At 47.4% G+C, this 8179-nt stretch overlaps 1 pseudogene across 1 annotated transcript; it reads right to left on the bottom strand.

Annotated features, from left to right (window-relative positions):
• Window positions 1–33: 33 nt before the first annotated feature.
• On the bottom strand, window positions 34–1978 carry LOC308610976 (protein FAM170A-like; annotated as a pseudogene). Its single transcript has one exon. The product of its transcript is annotated as a protein FAM170A-like (transcript).
• Window positions 1979–8179: the final 6201 nt, after the last annotated feature.

Consider the following 8179-nt stretch of genomic DNA (forward strand, 5'->3'; position numbering starts at 1 on the left):
GTATTCTCTGCACTGGGAGGCAGGAGGGGGAGGGAGGGAAGGACTGAAGGAGAGAGATCAGTGTGGCCAGGGACATGGAGACTGTGCTTGAGGACGATATGCCCAGGAAGAGAATCAGAATCTGGAGAAGATTCAGCCTACACGTGATCATTGCCTCCAGCCAGCACCCTCATCCGAGACCTCGGGAAATTCAGAGAGAGAGTGGGAGTACGTCAGGAGGGCCACGCGCATAGTCTGTGTGGCAGGGGTTGTGGCCATTCCCTATTTGTGAGGAGTCCCCAGCAATTTGCAGGCCTCTTCTGGAAAATGCTGGCGGACGTCTCTAGTGCTTATGTGAAAGCTTGTTCACAAACCTTGAAAGATACAGATGTAGATGACAGATAGATGCATAGATAGAACAATGTAATTAAATAAAACCTCCAGGAAAGGTTTGGAAAATGCCCTTTATTGCATAGGACGTTTCTATTGTCATATGATGTTAGACTGAGTGCCGGTCCCTTCATCCTCCTTCAGACCACGGCATTCTGTCTGCTACTATCCCGAGGGTCCTTTCTTCTCCCTGGAAGGGATAAAACAAATGAGGTAGAACAGGAAGAGACAAGAAGCACTCCAAGCTCTGCTGGTCAGGGTTACCCTCCAGCGTTGCCTTAATGCTCAGAGCCACACACACCACAGTGAGCTTGGCTCCAGATCAACTACCACGCAACGAAGGTTCTGGAACATTTCCATATCTCGGGGGACCTCATTTCCACGTGACTCTCTTTCATATTCCCCTTTGTCACAGAAGGCTAGGTCCAGTGGTCAGGGTGAGATCTCGGCTCAGGCCCAAGGCTCTCAGACCTCAAAGTTCCGGTCCTGCAAGGGCCCCTGTCCTCTCTTCAGACCACTCCTGGCTCTCTCTGCCGAGAAGGAGCCGCTGGCAGTACGTCCTCTAAGAGTTGAGGTCCGTCGTGCAGACCCTGAGAAAACTCCTAGGAAAAGGCTCCACCTTCTTGATTAAGTCAACAGAGCTCAGTGCCTTTGGTAGTGCTGGGTGTGTCCCAAGCTGATGCAACTGCAGAGCCATTAGGTCAACCAGCCCATGTGTGCGGCCCCTTCCCTTAGACTCCTCTGGGCCCTCGTGACATAGGCTCAGAAGACTGCCAGCCTCAAGCCTTACCTCTTCCAAGGGACGGCCACACCGTCTTCCAGGACTTCTGTCCCATGAATCTCAGTTGCTGTGTGGAAATCAAAAGAGAGAAAAGACCCTACCTGCGGGGTCTCTTCGGGCTGGGGCCTTCCCCCGTGGGCTGCTCTCCCTCATTCTCCTTTTCTTCTTGCTTCTCTTCCTCCTCCTCCTCCTCCTCCTCTTGCTCGGGGGTGCTCTGGATTCCACATTGCCCATCAGCTTGGCCATGGTGAGATGAAAGACACGGCAGCTGAAGCCCTCCAGGACGCCGAACTTCACATGCTGTTGGAGCATCTCCAAGGTGGGGAAGACCCGGCAGCAAGCCATGCACCTGAAGCCGGTCTCCATGGTCACCATCCAGTCCGGTGTCTTGGCGCTGGGTCTCTCCTCGACGGCAGGTGACCCTGATGGGCTGCCTGGCTCTGCCCTTTCCTCATACTCTTTCTCCTCCCCAGTGGGCTCACTGTCAGACAGGAGGCGTTCGGTGGACACATCAGAAGAGGGGTCAGTGGCTACTGCACACACATCCTCAGGAAGGGTCACTTCTTCTATCCTCAGCTGCTTTTCAGGCAACTCCAAGGGTTTCTTTGTCTTCCAGGAGACAGCGACACCCTTGTTCACTTGGACCTGCATGTAGTATATTTTCATGCCCCTTTCCTCTTTGTCTGGGTGCAGATAGTTCTTACAGGGTGAAGAGGGTGAGGAGGAGACACAGTATGATGGGGAAGCGGTCTCTCCTTCTTCCTGATCCTGGGCTAGGGGTGCTCTAGGCTGGGCAGTGTCTCGATGAAATCTCCGGATTCCTGAAAAAGGAAATTAAAAACATAATAACATGCATGGGCCATGCCGGAAGCTGAGGGAGCAGGTGTGGTAGACGAGAGAGGGACATTTGCATGACATAGCTATGTCGTGAGCTTGGTGTCTGTTGGCCGTAGGACGGAGTGGTGTATCTGGTGTCATCTGTGGGCTTTTCATGTGCGTGGGGGGGATACTGGAGCGGTGTCTGTATACAGGGGTGTGGAGTATGGTGGTGAGGGCTGTGGTATGTGAGGGATGCGGCTGGATGCGTGTACGACGAGGAGTGTGAGTTTGGGAATATCGGTGGTGCATTCCTTGTGGAATGGGGCTGTGGTGCAGGAGAGGAGCATTGTGGATCACGTGCTTGGGGTTTATGTGTGCACTGAGAAGGGCTGTGCCTGGAGGGCGCATGTATGTGTGAGCTGTGTGGACCTGAGCTGGATGGTCCTGCTCTGAGCCTGGAGGTCTATGATGCAGAACTCTGTCCTTCTCTGGAAGCAAAGGCCAAGACAAAGCCTACATTTTCCTCTGAAGATGCTTAATCTGGTCCCTCTTCCCTCCACCTCAAGCCCAGACCTTTCCGGCCCCTGCTCCTTGACTTCCCCACCATGGTAGTAGCAGTATTCACACACACACACACACACACACACACACACACACACAGACACACACTCAGCTGGCATCCACGCCCTCGTAACAGCTCAGCCATCCTGCCCAGGCTCTTCCACAGAGCCCTCATCACCTCTGATGACCCTGGGTTTCCTCTCAGCCTCCCTGGGATCTGTGTGCCTCCTGCCTCACAGCCAAGCACCCCCTCACCTGAGGAGCCCCGCGCCCTTACCAGCGTAGAGGAGCTTGCGTGGAGTAGAAGTACAGAAGAAGTATTTAGAGGCAGAGGAGACCTCCCCTGCCCCTGGGCTGCAGCCTTGGGCCACCACAGTGGATCCAAGCCGAGGGGGATCCTCTTGTGACTTCGAGATTCCTGAGGGAGGAATGAAAGGCTCAGGGTGGGTTCATCGGTCCTCTGTCCACAAATATTTACTGAGTGTGTGACACGTGTCAGGTGCAGTGAATACAGTTGAGAGTGTGGTTCCCAGTGGATACTCCAGGATTTAATTCCAATCAATACTTATTCTCTCACTGTCTTGTTGGTAATGTAGGCGTCGGTGGTGACTGTGAGTGTGTGGGAAGAGTGAGTGATGTGTATCAGTTATGTCTGTGGTGAGTGTGGGGTTGGCGTGGGGAGCACAGTGCAGATGTGTCTATCTGTGTCTGTGGCCTTTGTGTGCATGGTTTCTGTTCACAAGTCAGGAATTCTGGGACATGTAACTTTTCCTCATTACATGGTGTGGCTTGTATTTATGGTGTGTGTTCATTCATTCATTCACCAAGATTCAGTGAGCAGCTACTCCTGTGTATCCGGCACTCTTCCATTGTTGTAGTCTCTGGTAATGCTGCACATTCTAGTAGGGGAAGACACACACTAAACAAAACTAGAATAAATATATAATACATCAGCTGGTGGTAAGTTTATAAGGGTTGCCAGACTTAGCGAACAAAAATACAGGGCACCCAGTTAAATTTCAGTTTCAGATAAACCCAGAATAATTTTTTAGGGTAAGTATTCCCATGCAGTATTTGGTCTGACTTATTTTGAGTGTAAGTATGGCCCATACAATATTTGGGACATCCTGATACTGAAACATTACTTGTTGTTGATCTGGAATTCAAATTGAACTGGATAGCCCATATTTTCTCTGGCAACCCTGACATGGGTTAGTGAGACTGTGGTTTACTGTGGTTTGTACAAAGCGGGTATGGCATTACTCAAGAATGTGTTGTAAGTGTGGTGTGTATGACACGTGACTGGTTTTTATAGAGGTATTTAGAGATGGCTGCATTTAGCTGTGTTTGTGTGAGAGTTGAGGAGATACATATATATATAGTGTGTGTGTGTGTGTGTGTCATATATAGATAGTGTGTGTGTCTATATACATATCTCATCTCCAGTGTTTGGTGTTGGAGGAAAGGATTGTGGTACAGGTGGGTTGTACGAGAACGTAGTACAAGAGGGATGCGTGTATATACCTCCATGTGCTGTGTGTGGTTTAATAAGGAAGTTATATGTGGGGTGTGTGATATTTTTGCTGTATCAGAGTGTACATGGGTGTATGAGTTACTGTCTCATAAAACACCCCTAACAAGACTTCTGTATACACTCTTACGTGCACCGAGTGTCAGCCAGGTCCAGGCAGGGTGACAAGAACTTTACCACGCAGACTTTCTATCTGGTAAGCACTCTACCCCCATTCATCCCGCTCTTCTCTGCAATACCACAAACACACAGACACACACACACACACACACACACTCACACACCCACACACACAGAGGAACATAGAGAAAAATATTCTGAATGGTCAGGGGCAGTCATTGCCTTCCCCAGCCTGTCCCAGCCACTGCCTGAAAATCTGCCTGCTGTCTAGAGCTCCATTCCCAGGGCCCATCCTACAGTCTCCAGGGCCCTGGGCCTGGTAGGAGCTACTGGGCTCTAATCTGGGGCAGAGGCCTCTAGCTGGAGCTCTGGGGTGACCACCCCTCTCCCAGGGCAAGCTACTCGCCTACATTTAATGCACGCAGGCACCCCGTGGCCCGTGGCTCTCAGAGCTCCCCGCAGGACCCTGAGGCCATTTCTCACCCCCGCCCACGCGGTCTCAGTCTCTGGAAAACCCTTCCCTTCCCTTGATCTCCTTTGGGAAATTCTTCCTGTTGAAGGAATAAAACCTCCTTGCTTTCAATATGACACCATCCCTCGACAAACAGTGTTCTTTCGAAGTGCATTCCACTTGTCAAGATATTTTTCAACAGGGCCTTCAACTCATGGGGCTTCTCTTTCCACTTTGGTAAAAGAGGCCAAGCAACTCATGGGTCTCTCTCGGCATCCTTGCATCCTTCACATCCCCCACCTCATGACCCCAGGGAAAGATCCAAGAGAATAAGAGAGAAATCGGGGACTGAGAAAAGCTGCACCTCTAGGTCTGTGCAAGCAGGATGCAGCCTGCTATGAGTCCGACAAAGCTCCAGGCCCGGCTGCCCCAGGAGAGAGTCCTCAGACCAGCGGAGCTGACCTCCCATCTCCCAGGGGGCATCTGGCCGTTCTGTGCCATCTCACACCACAGGGACCCTCCGGATGGATACGGCAGCATCAGTGAGACAAGGTCTCTCGCTCCCTGCTTCACAGGTGACACGTTCTCAGTCCCCCGCTTCCTAGAGAAGGTTCAGTTTGGCAGAAACCCATGTGCCCCAGACAAGTTGCCCCCCACATACCTCCTCCGTTCTCGGCAGTTTCCTGGGACTCTTCATTTTCCAGATGTTTCCTCTTTTGTCGCCGTTCCATCGTACCAACTAGAAGTCTCCCTTAGAAGATGCCTCAAGAGATGTCCAACTCCTCCTCTTCCCTACAGGTTGGCCCTTGTTGGCTCTTGGGCAATCCGTTGAAATGATTCAGTACAAATAAAAATAGTCAAGTCTCCTAAATGGCTGAAAAACTTGTACCACTTAGTGAACCAGCAGTACTGCCTAGTGCTCACCAGGGCTGTTATGTTTGCAAGGTTGCCAGGCGCACAGCGGAATTCTGTGACCTCAGTGATGACATCAGAGCATTCGGTGGACCTAGGCTGAGCACAGTGTCTGCAATAGCACAGGCCCCATTTTCAAGAACAATTCCTTTTTCCCAGCCGAACCTTTCCCGTGAAAGGGAAAGGTTCATACCATATCTATTATAAATTGTATCATACCATGTCTATTATCAAATTAACATTTTGATTGGAGATCTTTTTTTTTTTTTAGTTTCTGCTTTATAACAAAGTGAATCAGTCATACATATACATCCGTTCCCACATCCCTTCCCGCATGCATCTCCCACCCTCCCACCCTCCCCATCCCACCCCTCCAGGCGGTCACAAAGCACCGAGCTGATCTCCCTGTGCTCTGCGGCTGCTTCCCACTATCTATCTACCTTACGTTTGGTAGTGTATATATGTCCATGCCTCTCTTTCGTTTTGTCACAGCTTACCCTTCCCCCTCCCCATATCCTCAAGTCCATTCTCAAGTAGGTCTGTGTCTTTATTCCCGTTTTACCCCTAGGTTCTTCATGACATTTTTTTTTTAAATTCCATATATATGTGTTAGCATACGGTATTTGTCTTTCTCTTTCTGACTTACTTGACTCTGTATGACAGACTCTAGGTCTCTCCACCTCATTACAAATAGCTCAGTTTCGTTTCTTTTTATGGCTGAGTAATATTCCATTGTATATATGTGCCACATCTTCTTTATCCATTCATCCGATGATGGACACTTAGGTTGTTTCCAGCTCCGGGCTATTGTGAATAGAGCTGCAATGAAGATTTTGGTACATGTCTCTTTTTGAATTATGGTTTTCTCAGGGTATATGCCTAGTAGTGGGATTGCTGGATCATATGGTAGTTCTATTTTTAGTTTTTTAAGGAACCTCCATACTGTTCTCCATAGTGGCTGTACCAATTCACATTCCCACCAGCAGTGCAAGAGTGTTCCCTTTTCTCCACACCCTCTCCAGTGTTTATTGTTTCTAGATTTCTTGATGATGGCCATTCTGATTGGTGTGAGATGATATCTCATTGTAGTTTTGATTTGCATTTCTCTAATGATTAATGATGTTGAGCATTCTTTCATGTGTTTGTTGGCAGTCTGTATATCTTCTTTGGAGAAATGCCTATTTAAGTCTTCTGCCCATTTTTGGATTGGGTTGTTTGTTTTTTTGCTATTGAGCTGCATGAGCTGTTTATAAATTTTGGAGATTAATCCTTTGTCAGTTGCTTCACTTGCAAATATTTTCTCCCATTCTGAGGGTTGTCTTTTGGTCTTGTTTATGGTTTCCTTTGCTGTGCAAAAGCTTTGAAGTTTCATTGGGTGCCATTTGTTTATCTTTGTTTTTATTTCCATTTCTCTAGGAGGTGGGTCCAAAAGGATCTTGCTGTGATTTATGTCATAGAGTGTTCTGCCTATGTTTTCCTCTAAGAGTTTGATAGTTTCTGGCCTTACATGTAGGTCTTTAATCCATTTTGAGCTTATTTTTGTGTATGGTGTTAGGGAATGATCTAATCTCATACTTTTACATGTCCCTGTCCAGTTTTCCCAGCACCACTTATTGAAGAGGCTGTCCTTTCTCCACTGTACATTCCTGCCTCCTTTATCAAAGATAAGTTGACCATGTGTGCGTGGGTTTATCTCTGGGCTTTCTATCCTGTTCCATTGATCTATCTTTCTGTTTTTGTGCCAGTACCACACTGTCTTGATTACTGTAGCTTTGTAGTGTAGTCTGAAGTCAGGGAGCCTGATTCCTCCAGCTCCGTTTTTCGTTCTCAAGATTGCTTTGGCTATTCGAGGTCCTTTGTTTCTCCAAACAAATTTTGAAAGTTTTTGTTCTAGTTCTGTGAAAAATGCCAGTGGTAGTTTGATAGGGATTGCACTGAATCTGTAGATTGCTTTGGGTAGTAGAGTCATTTTCACAATATTGATTCTTCCAATCCAGGAGCATGGTATATCTCTCCATCTATTTGTATCATCTTTAATTTCTTTCATCAGTGTCTTATAATTCTCTGCATACAGGTCTTTTGTCTCCTTAGGTAGGTTTATTCCTAGATAGTTTATTCTTTTTGTTGCAATGGTAAATGGGAGTGTTTTCTTGATTTCATTTTCAGATTTTTCATCATTAGTGTACAGGAATGCCAGAGGTTTCTGTGCATTAGTTTTGTATCCTGCTACTTTACCAAATTCATTGATTAGCTCTAGGAGTTTTCTGGTAGCATCTTTAGGATTCTCTATGTATAGTATCATGTCACCAGCACACAGTGACAGCTTTACTTCTTCTGGAGATCTTTTAATGTCTTTTCTAGAGAGATTTAATCTGAATATTTTAAATGGTCTCCAGTTTCCCTGTGGATTATTGACATTTTAAACTCTGCACTTCAATTTTCCCTCAATACGTGTAATTTTGTCACGGCTATTTCTGTACTTAAAGATGAGGAACTATATAATTGATTTCTTCATTTTTTTTCCATCTCTTTCCGAGGTACTGAATTTGATTGTGTCTTACGAATGAGTGAAAAATGTTAGTCCTTGTGTCAGGACATTGGGCCCTTTACCAAGTAACTCAACCTATCTGGCCTT

The sequence above is a fragment of the Mesoplodon bidens genome, assembly GCF_964165515.1.
Source record: "Mesoplodon bidens genome assembly, contig: HAP1_SCAFFOLD_1577, whole genome shotgun sequence".
NCBI lineage: Eukaryota > Metazoa > Chordata > Mammalia > Artiodactyla > Ziphiidae > Mesoplodon > Mesoplodon bidens.